Raw genomic sequence first — 19,947 nt, 5'->3', positions numbered from 1 at the left:
TACATTAGAAGTCAGGGGCCGCCCTCTGCAATTTGTTTGCTTTCTTCTCATTGTATTTATGTGATTAACAAGCAGACCTAAGGGTAACTTTTGCTTCTGTTTCCACTGAAATAACAAATCCACTTAAACTAAATATACAATTCTGTAAATATCAAGCAGAAAACATTCAGGAAAGAGTTGACATTTTTGCTCAATTCATGTTTTAAGGTCGTGTTTAATTTCCTTTAATTCTGACAGTCAAAATTAAGACTGAGATGAGAAATGCATATGACTGCAACTCCTGTTCAGGTCAACACACCGATTCACTAGCGCGAGAGGTTACCGTGTTGCTGAACTAAATTCTTTACATAATTTACAATATCGCTCGATTCATCAATGAGGAATGTTATGCTCAGTGGAACAAACCACAGGTTCACTGACAAAGAATGTATTTCTTTAGAACAAACCCCGTGTTTTTACTCAAGCCCCAAACACAATCAGCGAGAGAAGCAGAGAAGGTTAATGTATGTGCTACTATGTGGATTATAGTCACACCCTCACCCAGACGCAAACCCTGTGCAAGCTGCAGTAAGAACAACAGGAAATGGCCTGGGGTATTTATAGCATTATTGTGTTTATCCTGAAGTGATGTTCTGCACAGATTATTATGAAGTTTTTCGTGGGAGAGGATACAGCTTGTGTCAGCTGGAGATTTGCTTTTGAAAGGTTTGCTGTATACTAGGGACTTCTCTGCAGCTGACACGATGGCCACCCCACCACCACCCCCCCAGCGCAAACAGGAACCCTGCTAACCAGTATGTTTGGCCTAAACCTATTTGTTTCACCAGATTTACAAATCCACAGTGAGATGTCATGAGAAAAAACAACGTGTCAGTGGTCCTGAATTTCTGAAAAACGCAGTCCACGCTACACCAAGACAAAAGTTCTCCCATCCCTGGAAACATTCCAGGCCAGGTTGGACGAGGCTCTGAGCAGCCTGATCTAGTTAGCGGTGTCCCTGCTCCTGCGGGGGGGTTGGGCTGGATGACCTCTAGGGGTCCCTTCCAACCCAAAACATTCTATGATTGTATGATTCTCACTCTACAGGACAGATCCTGGGATTCGCTTTGTTTGGAGAATCATTTCCATGTCCCTTATTTTCAGGTGGGATAACCTTCCCATTTATCCCTTTCTCCTGGGGAAGCATTCAGCAAAAGGTAATAATTTTCATGGAAAGATTGTCTACATATTCCCAGCCTCAGCCTTGCCATCTTTACGCTGATCTGAACATTGTAAAGAGACTTTTTCTAATTCATTCCCATCATCTAAATTTGGCCTGAAGTTTGAGAGAGAAAAAAAACCACCACATATGGGAATATGAAATAGATAGTATAACAACTTGATATCTCTGTAGGGTAAAAAACCCTCCACCCCCTCACAAAACCTGTGCAAGCATATATCCATCTCTGCAGACCAGTTTATCTCAGTGAGAGATACAGAATAAGGAACATTAAAATAATGGTGATAAAAAATAATGTAACTCAGGAAGCAAAGAACCTGTTATTACTTCATTGTCAGAACAGTTTTTTCTTATCTTAGTCACATCTCCTGAGGTTTGTTCAACTCATGAACGGCTCATGAACGTTCAGCTCATTTCTTTGTTTATACCCCATGATCTCTAAAAACCTCGATTAAAAGCAATCAGAAAAATCCATCATATGACACTTAGGCCATTTACAGCCTGTGACAGTTATTAGCAAATGTCAACCTCCCCTTTGAGAAAACAGAAGGAAATCCTGCTTTAATTTAAGCTTTCAACCATCATCCCCCTCTATCGCTGCAGTAAATCAGAGCATCTCCATGATGCCATTGTTTGCAAATATAATAAGTCCCGGTTTTGTCTGTTTAAAAAACAAACAGCGATGGAAAAGCATCAGGAAGTCCCTGTGAACGGGAGCAACACTGCATTTCTGAATGTGCCGCATTAATTAATGCAATTGAGCCAATATCTGAGCAAAGCTTGCTCCTGTGAATGCTTGTTCAAATCATTATCAGTTCTATTAGCGCTTCATTGTGGGTGCACTGATCAAGACCAGATTTCCTGGGCTAATTTACATCATATTCTGACAGGTGCTAGTCCAGGTGTCCTATTGTCATTCTGAATTAATAAACATGATTCAACCCCCTCCTTTCATCATTTGTGTGATAGAGGGAATAATAGAAAGGGAATGGGCTGGGGGGCGCAAAACAACTTATCTGACTTCAGCTCCCAAAAAGGCCTTTCCTGGGGTTTTGCCAGGTTTAATTTTAAAATGACAAGCTCACACACCACTTCCTCTGCACCACCTACCTGTCAAATTACTGCCATGCCCTCCCCTCACTGGCTTGTGTCTTAACCTTTAAGCAGGGCTGCCCACAAGACAGTGCACCATAGTAAGATTTCTTTTTCCATCAAGTAAACTGATAAAGCACAAGCCAACCCCAACAATTTCTGATTTTTGCAGCCATGCTCTAGGGTATAAACCTACTTTGATCTTCTCGTAGCCCTTAAAGTCATCATTGCGCATCCCTGGCATTCAGACCCTGTCAGCATCTACAGGTTGCACCTGTCTCCTTCCTTGCCAATTCATCACTCGCAGCCTAAATTTAGGCTGCTAAAGCCATCTTTTTTTTAAAAAAACACCTTTTTCTTCCTTTAAAGATGATGGTGGTTGCTAGGAGGATGTATACAGCAAGCAATGAAGGGCTTTGGTTTACAGCCACACGTTTCACAGTCATGCCATCCCAACTTGCTCAGGTCTGCAAGCATCACAGTCTCAGTTTGTGCAATTTTCCTGCTTTGTAGTAGACCCCGCGCAAGAGTCTCTGCACCATGCTTCACAATTTTCTGGTTCAGAGCCAGCTGGGAGCGCTCGTGTAGACATGCACCAAGGGTCTTTTAACTGAACATCATCTTCATTAGAAGTCTGATTGTATTTAGAACTGGGTTTTTAACCTTTTCAGGACGCAATTTCTAGCTCTTCCTTGCGATCCTAAGAAACTCACTTATATTAAATAAATGCTGATATTATTATGTAATTAGAATGCAATTCAGGCTTTCCAGATGAAAACCAAATACCACAAGAGCTGGCAACAGCATTGCCATGTCATCCAGCATTTCTCTTTCAGTCCTTCTACAGAAGCCGATCAGCCCCACGCTGTCCTGTTTCTTCCTTCTGTTTTGTACGCTCTCATTTCTCAAAGCTTCTCTGGCCATGTGGTATCCAGAACCAAATGCCTTCTGCCACGTGCGCCCGTATCATACGGAGTGTTTATTATGAGCCCAGCTTGGTGACATGAGTATTAACGCAGAGGCAGCTCGCGACTGCACCGGCCTTGTTTGCTGTTTTCACCTGCCACTCTCATCAGCTGAATTGCTCCTCACATTTCTTACATCTTTTCTGGCAAGGAGGAAATGCATTTCAGCCTAATGCCAGGGCTGCCCTCTTCGCCTTTGGGTGGGTGCAGAAGCTTCTCTCTCGCTTTCTGCAGGGCCATCTCACTTGTTTCTTTGCGTTCCTCACATCTTATGCCTCTTTCCCCACATTTAATTTACCTCAGATTTCCACTGCTCATCTCATCTGCAATCTAATTGTCCATCTAAAAACACAGGAGGCAAACCCCAGGCTTTCTTCATTATCTTTACTAGAATGGGTTTATTACAATTGAAGCTCCAGCTGTTTGTACGCAGGTATATATCTGAATTTCCTCGTGTTTCTACAAATTTGTCCCACTCCCCTAAGGTATGACTGGAGAGAGAAAACCCGGACTTCATGGTACTTTTCTCAGCTCCTGTACTAAGGTCCTGTGTGCACTCAACCAAGCAAGGTACGGAGCACTTGTTTAAAACAAACACTTATGCCCCGAAGAGCCGGTGAATGACCACATCAGGAGATTCCATGCTGTAGGTCGCCTGTCTGGCTTACCTTGTGCATCTTTTGATTTACTTTGTGCATCTTTTGATTTACCCTGTGCATCTTTTTTATTAGGATGAGTAAAGAACCAGCCTAAGTGAAATGTTTGCATCTGTGATCAGGGTTTCCACTCCTGCAACGCCCCCGCACCCAACCGCACTCTAGAGTTGCATGAAGCGGGGGAAGGCTCTGAGCTTGCTCAAAAGGCAAAACTCATTTTAACTGCATTTTCTCTCCCCTTTGTTTTTTAAGAATCAGCTTGCAACAAATGGCACTTGCTAAATGACTGTCTAACAAGACAAAATGGTGCAAACCTCCCAGCCTGGCCCCCCCCCCTAGCTGGAAAGCACTTGTCCTTAGCAAGGCAGGCGCTGCGTCCCTGCTCACAGCCGCTGTCAGGTGCATGCAGAAGAGGTTCCCAGTTCTATAGAGCATTGAGAGACAAGAGCTGTTTCTTGTTATCGCAGCCTCTAATGAAAATTTGCCTGCCACGTATCCAAGTGTGATCTGGAAGCAGATTTGCACCTGTCCCAGCAGGCCGAAATCAAACAATAACAGCGCTGAGAGAGCAAGTTGGTTAGCAAGCGGCAAGGGCAAAGCAAGAGGCTGAGCCCCCTTGGTACGCCTCTGCTCTACTGCTGCTCATCAGATTCTCTTCACCAGATCATCAGAGCAAGGATTTTTTTTATGCTTTACATGCACATTCTATAACTTTCCGCTCAGGAAAAGCAACCCACAGCTAACATGACCTTGGCAACTTTGATTATTAGGGCTAGAAAGAAAGAAGTGTCCATGACGATAGCCACTGCTCTCCCATGGGCTTCTAGAAATGCAGGGGTGGGTGCAGCTCCCAGCCCTCCTGCTCGTGCTGAGAGGCTGCCACTATACAAGCTCAATATGACATGTGTCACATGAGATTTCTGTTAATGCAATTGTTTTAGGCTATACAGGCTTCAGAGCTGTTTTTTTCTGTGTTTCATAAGTGACTAGAAGATTTTAGATCCTATAAATAGCGTCTTTCCTTTCCTAGTTGCAAAACCCCCATCTCTTGCATCCAGCTGCTTTGAACTTTATTTCAGAGAGAATTTTCTATTGACATTTTAGGCACCTACAGCATTCTTTATCCAGCACTTACAAAGCTCTTTGTGAAGTTTTGTCAGTTTTCAGCCTCACCTCAGAAGAGCGTTACCCACTATTATTTTACAGTTAGGCAAATCAAGGCACAGAAAAAAGCTCTAATGGTTTGGTCAGGGTCTCTGGGTAAGAAAGAGGAATAAAGCCAAGGAGACTCCACTTGCAGGCTTTTGCTCTAATGACTAAACAGCATTCTTCAAAAAGTCTAGCTTTTTTGAAAGAAGGGACATGTGAGCGTGATTGTTATCTGCTGAGCAGAGTAGATACCAGATGAGAGATCTTTCCTCTTTATCTTTTTACTAAATAATAGATGACCGATTATGATCTTAGATGCTAAGAAAACTTTGTTACAGATAATTTCAGGTTTCTGACCGTGTTTCTGTTCTAGAAGTATTCTTATCTATATAACCCATTAAGTTAGTCATAACAAATGAATAACCAAGTACACATCTTAGACACAATTCCTGGTGAAATACTCCTCCGCCTGACTCAGGATGAGTAAACCTCAGGTTGCTCTGGGCGAGTACACTCTGGAGGAGGGCTCCTATTCCAAAGAGCTCGAGGTCTGGGTAGGCGAGATAGAAAAGCTGGGAATGATCAGTCCTGCCTGGCAGTTCAGTGGCTTCCTGTGGTTGTACAGAAAGTCACTACAGAGCCAAGAATTGAAGGCAAGTGTCCTGGATCATAATCTCATGTTTTCAGCACAAAACTTTGTGGGTTTTGTTCTTTTTTATCCTAACATATTTTTTATTCTTACAGCAAAACTATCTTTCAGAGCTCCTTTGTAGGATTCCCCCAGTATGAGGGAGGTGGCCATCCTGCCCCACCTTATCAACTCCAGAAGAAATACTCTGCACATAAGCAGGGACATAGCCACATGAATCCATATCGCTGCAGTACTGGGTTCAGTAGCAGAGAGATTCAGATGAAAGACTAGAGTCAAGGACTTGTCCCGCAAAATTCCTTTTGAAGCATTTTATGCCTGCAATGCTACAGAAATCAGCAACGATGGTCATTTAGACCTGCTTACCCCCCTGACTCTAGTTTGAATCCAGGTCAGTTTTGAAGGAGTCAATGGAACAGCAAAGGCGTAAAAGATGCATACTTACATATATATATATATACATATATATATATAAATAAAAGTAGCATTGCCTGAGGCAGATACATTTTTCAACCATTTGCTTAAGCCCACTGGTTTAACGTGCAATTTATACTAAGAGAAGAACCACGCTCCTTTTATCCACTGTAGCTGATGATAATCAAAAGCGCTTTGTTTACTTAATATATTGCACATTCATTGAGCCTTGTCTCAATAAACACTGCATGTGCTGACACCATCCGTATCAAATACTGCTTCATGGACAAAGCTCGTTTGCAGAGACACCTAACACTTAGGTACGGCCCATTCCACACAGTTAAATTCCTTAAAGCTTTTTGATTTGCTATCTGAACTAAAACTGTGGCAGGCCTGCTAATCTCTGTTAAAAAAAAATCACACACACACGTGTCCTTGTTATTAAAGACTTAAGTTCATGGAGGGAGGGAATAGTGCCTGCCAGCGCTCGTGTTGTGAATGCATGCGTATGAATGTAGAGGAGGGCTTGGAAAGGCGCATCCTGAAGCAGTGATGTAAATGTGAGGGAACCAGAGGGTGGTTCTTGTGTGGCAGAAGCGGCTGTGAAAGGAGCATTCTGAACTAAAACTGTGGCAGCTCTGTTAAAAAAAAAATCACACACACACGTGTCCTTGTTATTAAAGACTTAAGTTCATGGAGGGAGGGAATAGTGCCTGCCAGCGCTCGTGTTGTGAATGCATGCGTATGAATGTAGAGGAGGGCTTGGAAAGGCGCATCCTGAAGCAGTGATGTAAATGTGAGGGAACCAGAGGGTGGTTCTTGTGTGGCAGAAGCGGCTGTGAAAGGAGCATGCACCTCCCTACCGTGGAGGTTCATCTCAACAAGGGAGGGCTGTCCCTGCAGAGCCCTCAGGACCTGAAAATAGCTGGTGTCGCTCATGTTGTGACCTGGGCAAGACCTGGGTAAAGAAAGACCTGGGAAGCATTGGGGAGAATGGTCTGTCAGGACTCGGAGGGATTTCTTTTCACAGCCCGCTCTGTTTCTGCTCCTTTGCTACACAGCCCTGTTACACACCCGTTTCACCTCTCGGCCGGTGTGCACACACCTTCCACATCACACATTTCCAAGCATGTTTGCACGGCCTGTCGGCTAACCCCCTTCAGGCTGGCACAGAACAGTGCGTGGGGAGAAAAGTGCTGCTCACAAGATAGGGTTTCTGTGGTTTAGGGTTATGTTAATTAATTAATTAATTCTTTTTTATTTTTGGAAATCTGCAGCTGCTGGTTTTGAAAGGACCAATCCTAGAGCTGCAAAAGTATGAAAGAAAGGGTAAGAAATCAATGGAAGAAATAGACAGTCGGAGTGGGGTCCTGACCGCGTACTGGCTGCTATTTTTTAAAACACATAAAAGTTTGGCTTATGTAAGAAGCCATCTGGTATTTAGGCTTAGTTGAAATTTTAGCTGTGTGCGTGTGCTCTGTGTATGAATCAGTGGAGCAGCTTCACAGGCCCATGCACGTACTCTGCTGCGCTCCTTCACCAGGCAGTCCAGGGCACTTGCTGCAAAAATCTGGAAAGCCTATTGGACTTCACACCCTTCTCACTCCTTCTAGACAGCTTGGAACGGTCTATGATCTAAGGGAGAACATACCCACCCGTCACAGCTGCAATGCTACAAACCCACGTTACAAATAAGTGCATGACCCAAAAGATTGCTGGCAATACCAATATCTCAGCAACATGGCAGCAGGTTGTCGAGTATTTATAAAGAACATAATGGCCAGAACCACTGGGTTTCAATCTGTTCAGTACATTGCACTGCAGGACGTGCCTGCACAGATATCATTGTAGCTGCTGCTCACCAATAGAAAGGGGGTCAGTCCCACCTTGTAAAAGCATCTACTCCAAATTGACCAGACAAGGCAGAGAGGAAAGGAAGCATTTGCTTACTTCTACAGATGAGAAACCGAGACACAGAGAGATGAAGTGAAATGCCTGAACTCACACAGGAAACCTGTGGCAGACCAGCTAACTGCACCAGGTTGGGCACTGCTGAGGACAAAGACTGGAGTGAATTAACGGCTCACGGATTTTTCTGACTCACCAGAAGTTAGAAACAAAACAAAACGTTGCAATCCCAGCATTGCATCAGGAAGGCTTCTTCCAGTGCGTGCTCATGCCAAGCACTGGGAACAGCATGTGCCACTCCAGTGACTCATGCCGAGAAAAGACAAATTCACAGGCACAGGTGCAGCGGAGGGCTAAGAAATCACCGGGAGAAGGGAGGTTATGAAAGAGATTAGAAGATTTTTGTATATCCTGGCAAAACAGAGAGAGGTATGGCAGTGGTCTGTAAATCCGCCGGGGACATAACATCAGGGAAGGGAAAGTGCTGTTTACGCAAATAGTGCTGGCATGAGAGAGGTACAAATCAGTCACGAGCAAATGCCAGTCCAAAATCAGAAGAAAGTATTCAAACATCAGAATGAAGAAGTTATGGAAGTCCTTTTCAGTGGGGAGCAGTGGTGGTGGAAAGAAAATCCATCCATCCTTTACAGAAACCTTGAAGTTTGGGAAAGGAATGATGGAGCATGGTCACATCTGACAGCAGAGTGTGAAGCTCAAGAATTGCGTCCACTCTGAAGTTCAAATTAAGTGCCTTAACTTGTCTTCACTCCTAAGGAATTTAGAAGAAGAATCTCTTGTTACGTACGGTGCTTAGCACAACAGAGACCACTCTCGTCTCTAGGCACTACTGTAGCACAAATAATTCATAACACTAAGATCAACCGTAATTACATCCTTCCTGGAGTAGAGATGACATATGAGAATACCAGAAATGAAGAGCAGGGAACTAACTGCAAGCTTATTCCATCCATTAATGGCCACCCCATATTCTGTGAGAATGAGAAAATCTCTGCTCTCAGATACAGTGGTGCAAATCCAGAGGATTCACTGCAAGCAAGCTTGAGCTTCAGTGCATTGCTTTCTCTCTCTCGAGGGGATGAACTCTACCCGTTTGTTAAAACCTCTGCCCACTGCTCTGGAAGTGCTGCGAAGGCAAAGGGTTCCTGTAACTGTAAAGCAGGTTTTTGGATGTCCGACAGAAACCAGCAAAGCAGACAGAGAGACCAGCGTCATCTTTAATACCGACTTGCAAAAACTGTGCGTGCTGGGCATGAGTTTGTTGAAGCTCAGAGTTAAGAGGGAATATACCCTTTTCCTACCAAAAAAAGTGTCACGTGGTGATGCATACTGGGGAAGTTTTTTACACAGCCTTCCATATAACACTACTCAAAATCCAGAGGATCCAGTATCACGGTCAAAGGGAAGACAGAGCTCCTTTACAGAAGAAAAGGACTAGAAGGTACCATGGCAAAGCCCTCTTCCAGGTCTTCCTCCTTAAAATTTCTGCGTGGGTAAGAAGCAATACGTTTCAGTCTGGACCTGTCCGTGCTCCTTCTTCTACTTTATGCAACACAGAAGACAAAAACAACGTACTGTGAGATTCTGCACAGGCGCTCGATCTGCGGCAGGATGGCGAGGAGCTGGAGTTTGGGCCACATGCCATTGGAATAGTAGCAGTTTCCCTTCGGCTTACTAGAGACGTCTCAGATTTCAAGTACAATTTTAGTGTCACAAGGGAATTCACGATCACTCGGATAAAACATAGCACACACACACACACAATTTGCACGCACCCTTGGCTGGTAGAAAATGGGATTCAGAAGAAATTTGTGCAATTAAAAACCCCCCAGATCCTGATAAGACACACCAGTTTTCTCTGTGAGCCGGTTCCTCACTTAACATAAAATCATTCTTTCCCTTGTCACAGGGGAGCTGCTACAGACAATTTTGGTAATATTTTCAGGATGATACTAAGAGTTCTTGCCTAACAAATCACTTCAGTGCGTGCTTATTTTAAAGCCTGGTTGGTTCTAATGAAGTCAGATGTATTAGTCTATGGCTCTTAGAGATATCACCAAAACATAAATATTTGTGCTGTGGAGAGATATACATGTGCACATTAGATCTAATTAAGGAAGGATGTTGCCATGCATGTCACATGAATTTTGCGAGCAAGTTGGGGTTAGGAGTGTCATTGTCAGAAAAATTATTCTTGCTGCAGCAAACCATCTCTGAGGGACCACGAGCTACACAGACTGTTGTCTAGATTCTCAGTATGCCTCAAAGACACCCACAGCAACCGTGATACCTACTCAAAATAACTTTCAGTCTTTGGGGATCAATTTATAAGTGGCGATCTATCTGAGTTTTGAGCTTGTACATGTATCAATAATTTCTGGCTCCAGCGATTTTTCTGTGTATCAGTGGTAAAACTCCGGTAAGGGTGTTTAAGGCCCGCCCTCTGCTACGAATCCCTGGGCAATTCTAACGCCAGGGACTTGTGAACAGCCACCAGGACTCTTTGCATCTCTGTTGGTGACTTGCTGAGTGACCAGTCACTTCCTGCATTTCACCTCCCAGGTGGGTTTTTTTTTTCTTTGCCTGCTTAAATTATGGGCTTTTATTCCATCTACGTGCCATGCTTCGTCTTAGTGGGAGCCTCTAGGGACAAATACCATAATACAAGGAATTAATCATACGAGTCACGACTTCTGGTTCTAATCAGGAGTCAGTCCTAAAGGCTGATCTGCAACACGACCCTCATGGACAAATCCTCAGAATTTAATAGGGATTAAATCAATGGAGTTTTTATGGAAATTGAATTATACTGTATAGAAATTGTTCCATAAACAGAACACAGCAGAGAAGGTGAAACTTCCTTGATTTTCCCCTGGATTTTACAGAAGGGATATAATTTTCTGATACCTTTTCCTAGGTAATCCAAAGTTATTTGGTTAAAAATGACATTTTTCAAAGTAAAGGCACAGGATTTTGTTATTACATGAGAAAACCTCAAATCAGTACACTGAAACCTGCAGAATGGCAATTCTGTAGGAGGGCAATGATGTTAACTCTTTTCCTTGCTTAAAGTAACATAGCTCCTGCTCCTCCCTTAGGCTTGGATGAGCGGGGCTCCCTGGAAATTCTGCCTTCTTGTTAGCTGGTGTGGTGCAGTAATCCTCTGCCACCTCAGTCTGGTTTAACCACGGCCTATCTCTGCCACCCTTTCAAATTTACACACCACACAGACACACTAAAGTGTATATAGAAAACAGGCCTAGTCCAGAATCTTTTATCCTATTCCACATTCCGCCGTTCCTGAATTGTGGTGGTTTGGAGAAACAAACCTGGGATATAAGCTACCTATTCTGGAGCAAATTGCAAATTCACTTTGCCTCCATATGCAGATGGCCAATGGGCAGCACAGCCTGCAGTTTCCTCTCTCCTCTCCAAGCCTACTGAGCTCTGGTCATTTGGATAAATGGATAAACTCTAAGCATGAAGGAATTGCACTGATTTCAGTGGGAATTTGCAGATACCCAGTGTATATTTCTCAGAATCATGCCCATGTTTGCAGTTATCCGTGTGCTAACACACAACTCCACTCTTCTGTAATTGCTTTTAGTTGCATTCAGAAGCACTTTTATAGGCATCTACTCAGTCCTGATGCGAGATCACGTTTCTCTATCCGAACAAGAAGACAAGCGATTCTTGTCATTCAAGTGAACTTGTGATTCTTATAAAGAAAAAACGTCAGCTCTGACAAGTGAAGATTACAAAGGGACGGAGCATCTCAGCAAAACAGTACGCTGGTCAGCTGGGTGGGGGGCGGTAGCTGGGGAAAAGCGGTGCTTTCCGGAGGGCACAGGCTCCTTACCGCATGGCATAATTTGGATTTTGCATTGAATTGTTCACATCCATAGCATATTCCTGATGTGATTGGCAGGACTGAGCTAGAACTGCAGCCCCATAACAGCTAAGGGAAAAGCAGTTGTAAGAAGAGAGTAACTGCCGTTAGTGTGGTGGGTGAAGAGAATCGTTCCTGTTAAAATGCATAGGGCTGCCAGTTCCAGTATGTTCCAGTGCTGTTTGTACTGTATATGTGTAGCCATTTTGGGGAGCATTTCTGCCCGTGGCCTACATATCTCAGGACACAAAGTTCCAGCCCCAAGATCAAATACCAAGTAAGTTCACACATACAAGCCTGTGCAAATCAATGAGGTCTCGACACTGGATTATTTGCTTTAGCAGAACATTAAAACTCCTGTATCTCCAGTAACATCTTGGCCAAGGTTTTCCTTTTCTGCTTTACTTTGGTAGAGTAGAACATGGTGGCTGCCCACTGCTCTGGAAGTGGCTTCATTTCAACACCACCACGGTTCTTGCCCCTCTGCAGCTGACAACACAAAACTCAATTGGGTATGAAGAGGGCACTATCACTCTAGGCAGCTCAGAGACTGGGCAGAAAATAATATAAAAGGCAAACGGTCGATGCTAACATTACATGAAGTCCCAAGGAGATTTGGAACAGGAGCAGCGGAGGAGTTACAGTTTCCTTTGTTCTGTTAAAAGGAAAAAGGAAACACATCAGGAAACCAGACTGTGGAGCACAGGAAGTCTCACTTTGGCTGATAAAAAGGAACTGATGTGAGGTTGGTTCAGATGCAGTTATAAGTCAATTAAGCTTGGAACAACAAGAAGAGCTATTCAGAAGAAGCCAGAGAGCCAAATTCTGCTTTTAGCTGTAAAAAGGGTATTTTAACCTCTCCTAATCTTTTCCTTATCTTCTTTTTTAAAAGAAAGCTGATATAAAAAATGTTCAAATAAGAATTTTCTCATTGCACAAAAATCAGTTTCTGAACACACCACACCTTCCACTGACCCCACAGTACCTTACTCCAGTTTCTTTTTTTCACTCATCAACCAACTTAAAAAACTGTATTCTTGCTGATTTATCTCCTCCCCTCAGTTTAAAACCAGCATTAGTTAAGAAGGGCAGGGTTTTTGCTGAGTGAGAAATCAGCAAATGACTAATTAAAGGCTGTCCTGCCCGTTATGTTATTTTCACTCCCTCTGCATGATTGACAAGCGTGGGCCAGTCAGCTAACGTTCAATTCCTGGGTGTGCAGCTTTGTGCTGGGGTGGGGGGGGTTATATATATATATATATTTTACTTTTTTTTAATTGTTTCTTGCTTCTTTACAGCTCTGTAGCTGATTGAGCTCTGGGTTAGTCTATGCTGGAAGAACAGGAACAAGGTACATGCAAATAAACCAGTAAGCTTAGCTATATCCACGGCATTTGCTCATCAACCAACTTAAAAAACTGTATTCTTGCTGATTTATCTCCTCCCCTCAGTTTAAAACCAGCATTAGTTAAGAAGGGCAGGGTTTTTGCTGAGTGAGAAATCAGCAAATGACTAATTAAAGGCTGTCCTGCCCGTTATGTTATTTTCACTCCCTCTGCATGATTGACAAGCGTGGGCCAGTCAGCTAACGTTCAATTCCTGGGTGTGCAGCTTTGTGCTGGGGTGGGGGGGGTTATATATATATATATATTTTACTTTTTTTTAATTGTTTCTTGCTTCTTTACAGCTCTGTAGCTGATTGAGCTCTGGGTTAGTCTATGCTGGAAGAACAGGAACAAGGTACATGCAAATAAACCAGTAAGCTTAGCTATATCCACGGCATTTGCTGCAGGAGCCTCTAGTGAGCTGCATTTCTGACAGTATTTTAGGAAAAAATCAGGAAAAGATAGAATGCTTGATACACAAGAAGAGCCAGGGTCGTTTTCTTCACAGCATCATGCCAATGCTGAAGAGAAGCAAAGGCTGAGATTTTGCAAGACGCCCGTGGGATTTAGCCTTACTTCTCCCATCTATTTCCACTGAGAGTTGTATATTCAATGCCCCTTAGCCAGCGTTGCAAATCTTAATCAACATGTTTACACACAGCATCAGAATACTTTGTTAAGCACCTAGAAAGCAGCCTGGGTTTCAGAGGGAACAGTTACCTTCAAAAGCTAACAAGAGTTACAGGTTATCAGTACCTTTACAAATCAAGCCACTTGCTTAGTTTGATAAATATGCACTCATATACCTATTTTTAGGGCCCTGGCTTCAAAACATGGAAGCAAAACAGAATTAGATGCATTGAGGTGTCTCTGGTATCAAATATTGGTGTTCCCTGCCAGGTCATTATTTCAGAGTTTTGCCTTTGGTGCTATTTGTCACTGGAGGAACAGAAGGTTTATCAGGACATACTTAAATGTCTTCAGCTGTAACATACAGTTACATATCCCTTTTGTTTAGGTCTCTGTCTTACAGCTAAAGGAAAAGCTTCTGGTAGCGGAGGTGGGGGAGGAGGGAGGTAACGTTTGTGGCTTTACTACAAGAGACAGGTTTCTAGATCAGTGTTACTAGCTGTGTAGATACGCATCAGTAATTATGTGGCCTGGGTAATGAGAGGAAGAAAGCAAATAAGCAGTAGATGCATTAACGTTTTGAAGGCTTTGATATTTGCAACTCAGTAGAGTAGATTATACATTGTCCTGTACCATACGTTGCTGTTCACACCAGCACAATTTAGGCTGGTGATAAGCTATGTGATCGGCGCCCTGACTGCCCGGGCGCCTGTGGTGACGCAGCACACAGGTTAGCAAAGACTCGGGCCCGCCATCAGGCGAATTATTTCCAGAAGGAGGCAGAAAACCACATTTGCACAGTGATATTTTAGTCCGTATTTTCAAAAACAGCTATAAATATGCACTCAAAGCCTTGTAAGAAAACATTTGTTCACTCGGAAAGTGTTCTTAGGTGTCACCGGTGGAAGTGTGACCGGGCTTTGTGTAACTGAGAAGTGCACTTGCAGGCAGCTCTTTTTACACACCAGTGCTACACATGCATCGCGCGTTCACGTGTGCATGACAGCACACGAGAGGCACAGACACTGGAAATAGATCTGCTTTGTTCAATTCAGAACAAAAGATCTAAAGAGAATTTTACATTTGGGGGGAAAGTTGGCTTCAAACCAAGTTGCAGAGCTAAGCTCAATGTATTAGCCCAGTTTTTTCCAGGCGAGCCATGCACACATTCATGCACGCTCTAGTACTAACACCATGCTTCTGGAGCGTTCGGTGTTTAGCAAACCCACAAATATCTGAAAATCTGACGTTAAGGCTCCCTTGGCTCCTTTAATTTTCCTGCTTGTGCATGTTTGCGCAGAAATGGGACATAGGGTCTTTCTTTAAGTGGTCAAGTAAACTCAAGCAGAATGAGAAACTCATTTTTCAAAGGCAACTTATGGGGTGCTATAAAAGAACTTCACACGCTGATGTTGTACTGGCAGAAAAAGAATGGAAGATGCTCTGGTTATACATTCATGAGTTCTAGGCCTGATCCTTCTTAGAAGATGTGAACTGAAATCAAGAAGAAAGCCTTCTGTAAAACCAGGAAGGAGAGACCTGAAGAAAATAAGCTCTGCTTCCTGCAAAAATTGCTATAAATGCCCTTCCCCCAGCACATCTCACCTTATCAGCATGTCATCTAAGACCTCACTTTGAGGTGCAACCCTGCCCTTTGCTTCTCTTGATTTCTGTCCCTTGCTCATCATACTCCAATGAGTAGTTCTACTCCTACACACCAAGACTCCAGCAAAACTCTCCTTAGAAGAAATTCTGCGAGGAGTGACAGAAGCTGGGCCTCTCCCCCCATCTTACAGCAGGAGTATCACAAAATTAAAATAAATAACTAAAATAAAAGCATGAAATCCTCAAGACATGCATGCTACTACTTAAAGTGACCGCATCCTGTTAGGGTAAAATCCACAGTGGTAGAGAGAACTTACACAAGGTTCGCAGCACCTCTTTAAAGCCTCTGAGTGAAACCCCAAGTGCCTAAAATCTAAGCAGTTGGTCCTGTTTTGTTGTGTGTTAGGTTTGCTTCAGTCTCGTCTTCCTTCCCATAGGAGGAACAATTCTACTAGAGAGCAGTAGGGCTACTCAGTTTACCAGCTCTGAAATAACTTTCCCGGTGTTTTCCTTGTGTAGCAAACGGGAGTTAGTACTGAACACCTCGAGGTGACAGCACCCAGCGCTACGGCACGATTTTAAGTTTGTACTAAGGCAAAAGGCACGCATTTGCATACAGATCTTGGAGGCAAAATGAAGCCGCATTATAAAAATATCCCAGTTACAACACATTTCTAACAGGTTTTTGCTGTTACATATTAGAAAGCCATTCTACAATGTAAATGTGACCTGAATGGGGACTAGGGTATCAGGGTATACCAGAATTTACACCTTGGAAATTTGAGATGGTTATGTTCAAAATTGCTTTTGAGGGACAGCAACGTGGAAAGTCTCCAAGCAACAAACATCTCTGATTTTTTATTTTTTTTTCCCAGTGTGGAGATTGAGAGTCTTGCCCTAGGAGTCAATGGCTTTGTGCCAGGAAAGGCCATCTCTAAAGGGCCAAAGCTGGGGCAATTTAAAAATGGCAAACCAGACATTTAAACTCGTTCAAAAAGGAAACATGTTCTTAGTTCAAGATCTTGATGGCCAAGTTTCAGGACAAGAGCGAACGCCTAGAGTTCACAAATGACAAGAAACAGTGATTGCAATAGAAACTCTACCCCACCCTTTGCTATAGCAACACCAACATACAAGTTGCCTTCTTGTGGAAGGAGACAAGTACAGTTGTCTTCTACTTGAGCAAAGCAAAATTTTCATTGAATATCCTTCAGATGGTCTCTCTCTTACATCCAGAACATAAGGATAAACATGTTTTCACAGAATGAAGGCAGCAGTTACCCAAAATGTGCTTTTTTATTAACAGTCAGGCTTTGGCAAGTGCATTTACTTTAATTATTGTCCACATGTAAAGTGGAACTGAAACAATTAAACCAGTTTGAAACCACACCATTTGTTATTGTGAGGAAGTCCATGTGTGGGCATCTTGCTGAGATTAGATGTACCCTTTTTTGATTTAATTTGAGGCAATAAAAGCCAAGCCCCCAAACACAATGTAAATTAAGCCAAAGAGGGATGGTAACCCAAAGAAGATGCAATTTGAAGTATCTGGAGGCAATACAATAAAAACGTAATTGACTATTTTAAAATCAGTGCAAATATGAGTTTCACTGGCTCCAATCATCTCTGCAAGTGTCATTCACAGAATATGAACTGAATATGGAAATGAACTAATAAAGATAAAGATTTGCTTCACTTCTTTCCCCATAAAAGACCTTAGAGCATTGCTCTGGAGGTCACTTTTCAAGCCAGCCAGTCCACCTCCCGTGTCAGGTGTTCAACAGGTTTTTCAAAGAATGCAGCAAAAATTGCCTCCCAGAACTTCAGTAAGTGATCTAATTCCCCTCAAGATAAATAATTATTTATGAAGAAATAAAGACGCATTCTAGACCCAGTGCATTGGCTCAGCAGTATCACACGTGACCTACGTCGGTGTGTGACGGGGAAAGGTGACTTACAGTCCTGAGCTGATCCCAAAATATATGTTTATACGCATGGCATTACCTGAGCTTTGGGTTAAAAAACTCCGAAACCAACTTCAATACATGCTTGCACGCAATGTGCACAAAGGATGCAAATGTCAGCCAGGATCATCCTGACCACATCTGTTCCCTGACCATGCTCCATTTCCCCAGGAGCGTGCGATTGTGAGCCCTTAGGACAGCTCAAGGCTACATTGGATTTACCCCTCTACTGCAAAGTTGCCCTCCAGTTGGGCAGGCTTGCAGTTAAATTATTCCATATAGCCATTAGAGAGTGTGGTGTCAAAACTCTTTCCAAATGGCATAAAAAGATTAAGAGGAAAGCACAAGCCCAATATTGGGGATCGCAGGGTGAAGGGAGAGATTTTTATAGTAGACTGGACTCAGACTCCTTCTGCGCCTGTCAAGCACGCAGTTAAAAGTCTCAATTAAAAGAATTAGTCCATGGACTAGTTCTGCATAGACTTGAAAAAACAGTCACTTGTATTGTTTAAATTGAAGACAGTCACCTGGAGCGTGTAGCCCTCTCCAATACCTATTCTGCGCTGCATAACACTGATCTACCACACAGACAGGTACATTTCTGAGTTTACAGGGGAAGCAATTCTTAACCATGCCAGTACACAGATTTCATCTGGTTCCTCACCGGGTTCTTGCTCGAGATAATGAAAGAGCCTTTTTCTGTGTTTCTCTTGCTCTCCAGTCACTTACATGCACCTTTCTGCCATATTATTTCCCAACCCAAACACGCAGCTTTGAGAGAAACCAATGCATACAACCTACAGGAGAGCAGACATAAGGGTACAATTGCTTTTAAATTGCTTTCCTCTGGATATGGTACAGGCTTGCTTTACTATGTCCTAGAATTTAGAAAATCTGCCCTGAAGTACAGGTTATATATAGAGCTCAGCACATTAAAAACACTTAAGCATCTCAAGCCACATCCTCTTCCATTGCCCTTCACCTGAGACAAGTTAGTCAAGGTGGCCTAACCCCTTCCTTTTAGTGGTAAACTGCAGCAAATCCATCAACGAGTGCATCTGATACTCCTTGGGAATCCACTCTTTTTCTCCCCGGTAAGAAAATTTGCAAGAAATCTCAGATAATCCTGAGGGCATTATAGGAGCACTGATCTAAATGTATGGTACAGAAAAGGGGTAGATTATAGGAGGAGGCAAACAGGGTATGGGGACCTGCAGCAACCGACTGATGATCCTGGAACTGCTCAGTAAATGAACCCAAGAGGAGACTCCGGTGTATCTGGATCCCGTCTTTCTTAGCTCAAACAGCCAAATTATTTCTGGACTACCAGCGAGGCAGGACAGTAGAAGAAAAGGCTGCAGAGCAGTCGGCGAGCAGATCCAGGAGCTGGGGCAGTGACCTGGGATGCGGCCGAGTTCCTCCTTTCGCCACAGCCTCCCCAACGTGACTGTAGGCCTAGCTGCTAAGCATCGCAGTTCCTCATCTCCCAACCGGGGGCAGCTGAGGGGGTGGTTAGCAATAACATTTTGCAACACGGGGTGACTCGGGAGAGAAGGAGCTCCCAGTAGGCACCGTGGGCTACGTGGGTCATGGGAATACTTTGGCAGCTTTCAGAGGATGGTGCGGGGGGCTCATGGCCTGTGCAGAAAAGCAAGTCCATGTGTGCACCGCAGCAAATGTACAGATGGGAAATTTCTGCACTTTCACTGCACAATATTTAGGGCTCCACAAATCAAAGAAGGTTCTGGTGCACTAAACGTATGCTGAATGAGGCCTGGGTTACCCTTGCTACAGATCTGAGGAGGTGGTGCAGGAGACATGTCTTATTCCCGCCATACCTCCCAAATTTTGTGCTTTCACCGCTCCTGCTTTCTCTACTCCTTTCCGGCATTCACCCTTTCATTCCCTCTTTCTTTCCATTTTCTCTTCCTGCCCATCTCCTTCCCTCCCCCTTCTTTTGAGATCCTTCCAAACAGTGCACTTGTCACAAGCTGCAATCTAAGGGAGAAAGTTTCAGTTCCTGCCATTTTACAGCTTTTTTCTCCCCAGGTCAGCAAAAAAAAAAAAAAAGAAAAAAAAAAAACAACCCAAGAAAAAAAGAAGACTTTTAAGAAGAGAAAAACACCCCACCCAGGCGATAGGCATCTTTCAAAATCCTCCTACCCAAACACACCCACTGCGTCTCTCGCTTCAAGGCTCTTCTGTTGGAGCTGCTTCTGTACTATAGCGCTCCCTCAAGAAGAGCCCATCAGAATTGCACAAGGGTCCCCCAAAACAAGAAGGCCAACCCTCTGCTGCCTGGGCTCTGAGGAAGAGCCCGAGCCACCCCGAGGGGCTTGGAAAAGGCTTGGTTTATCTTTGCAGAGGCTGAAGGACCGGCCGGTTCGATGGGGGAAAGGAGGGG

General features: G+C 43.6%; 1 protein-coding gene across 4 annotated transcripts in view; it reads right to left on the bottom strand.

Moving 5' to 3' along the window:
* Positions 1–19,947, bottom strand: part of FLI1 (Fli-1 proto-oncogene, ETS transcription factor) — an 89,067-nt gene that overhangs the window by 55,155 nt on the left and 13,965 nt on the right. The gene's annotated exons all lie outside the window — the stretch shown is intronic.

The sequence above is a fragment of the Egretta garzetta genome, unplaced genomic scaffold, assembly GCF_000687185.1.
Source record: "Egretta garzetta isolate BGI_Z169 unplaced genomic scaffold, ASM68718v1 scaffold207, whole genome shotgun sequence".
NCBI classification, from domain to species: Eukaryota; Metazoa; Chordata; class Aves; order Pelecaniformes; family Ardeidae; genus Egretta; species Egretta garzetta.
This window is presented reverse-complemented; position numbering and strand designations above follow the sequence as displayed.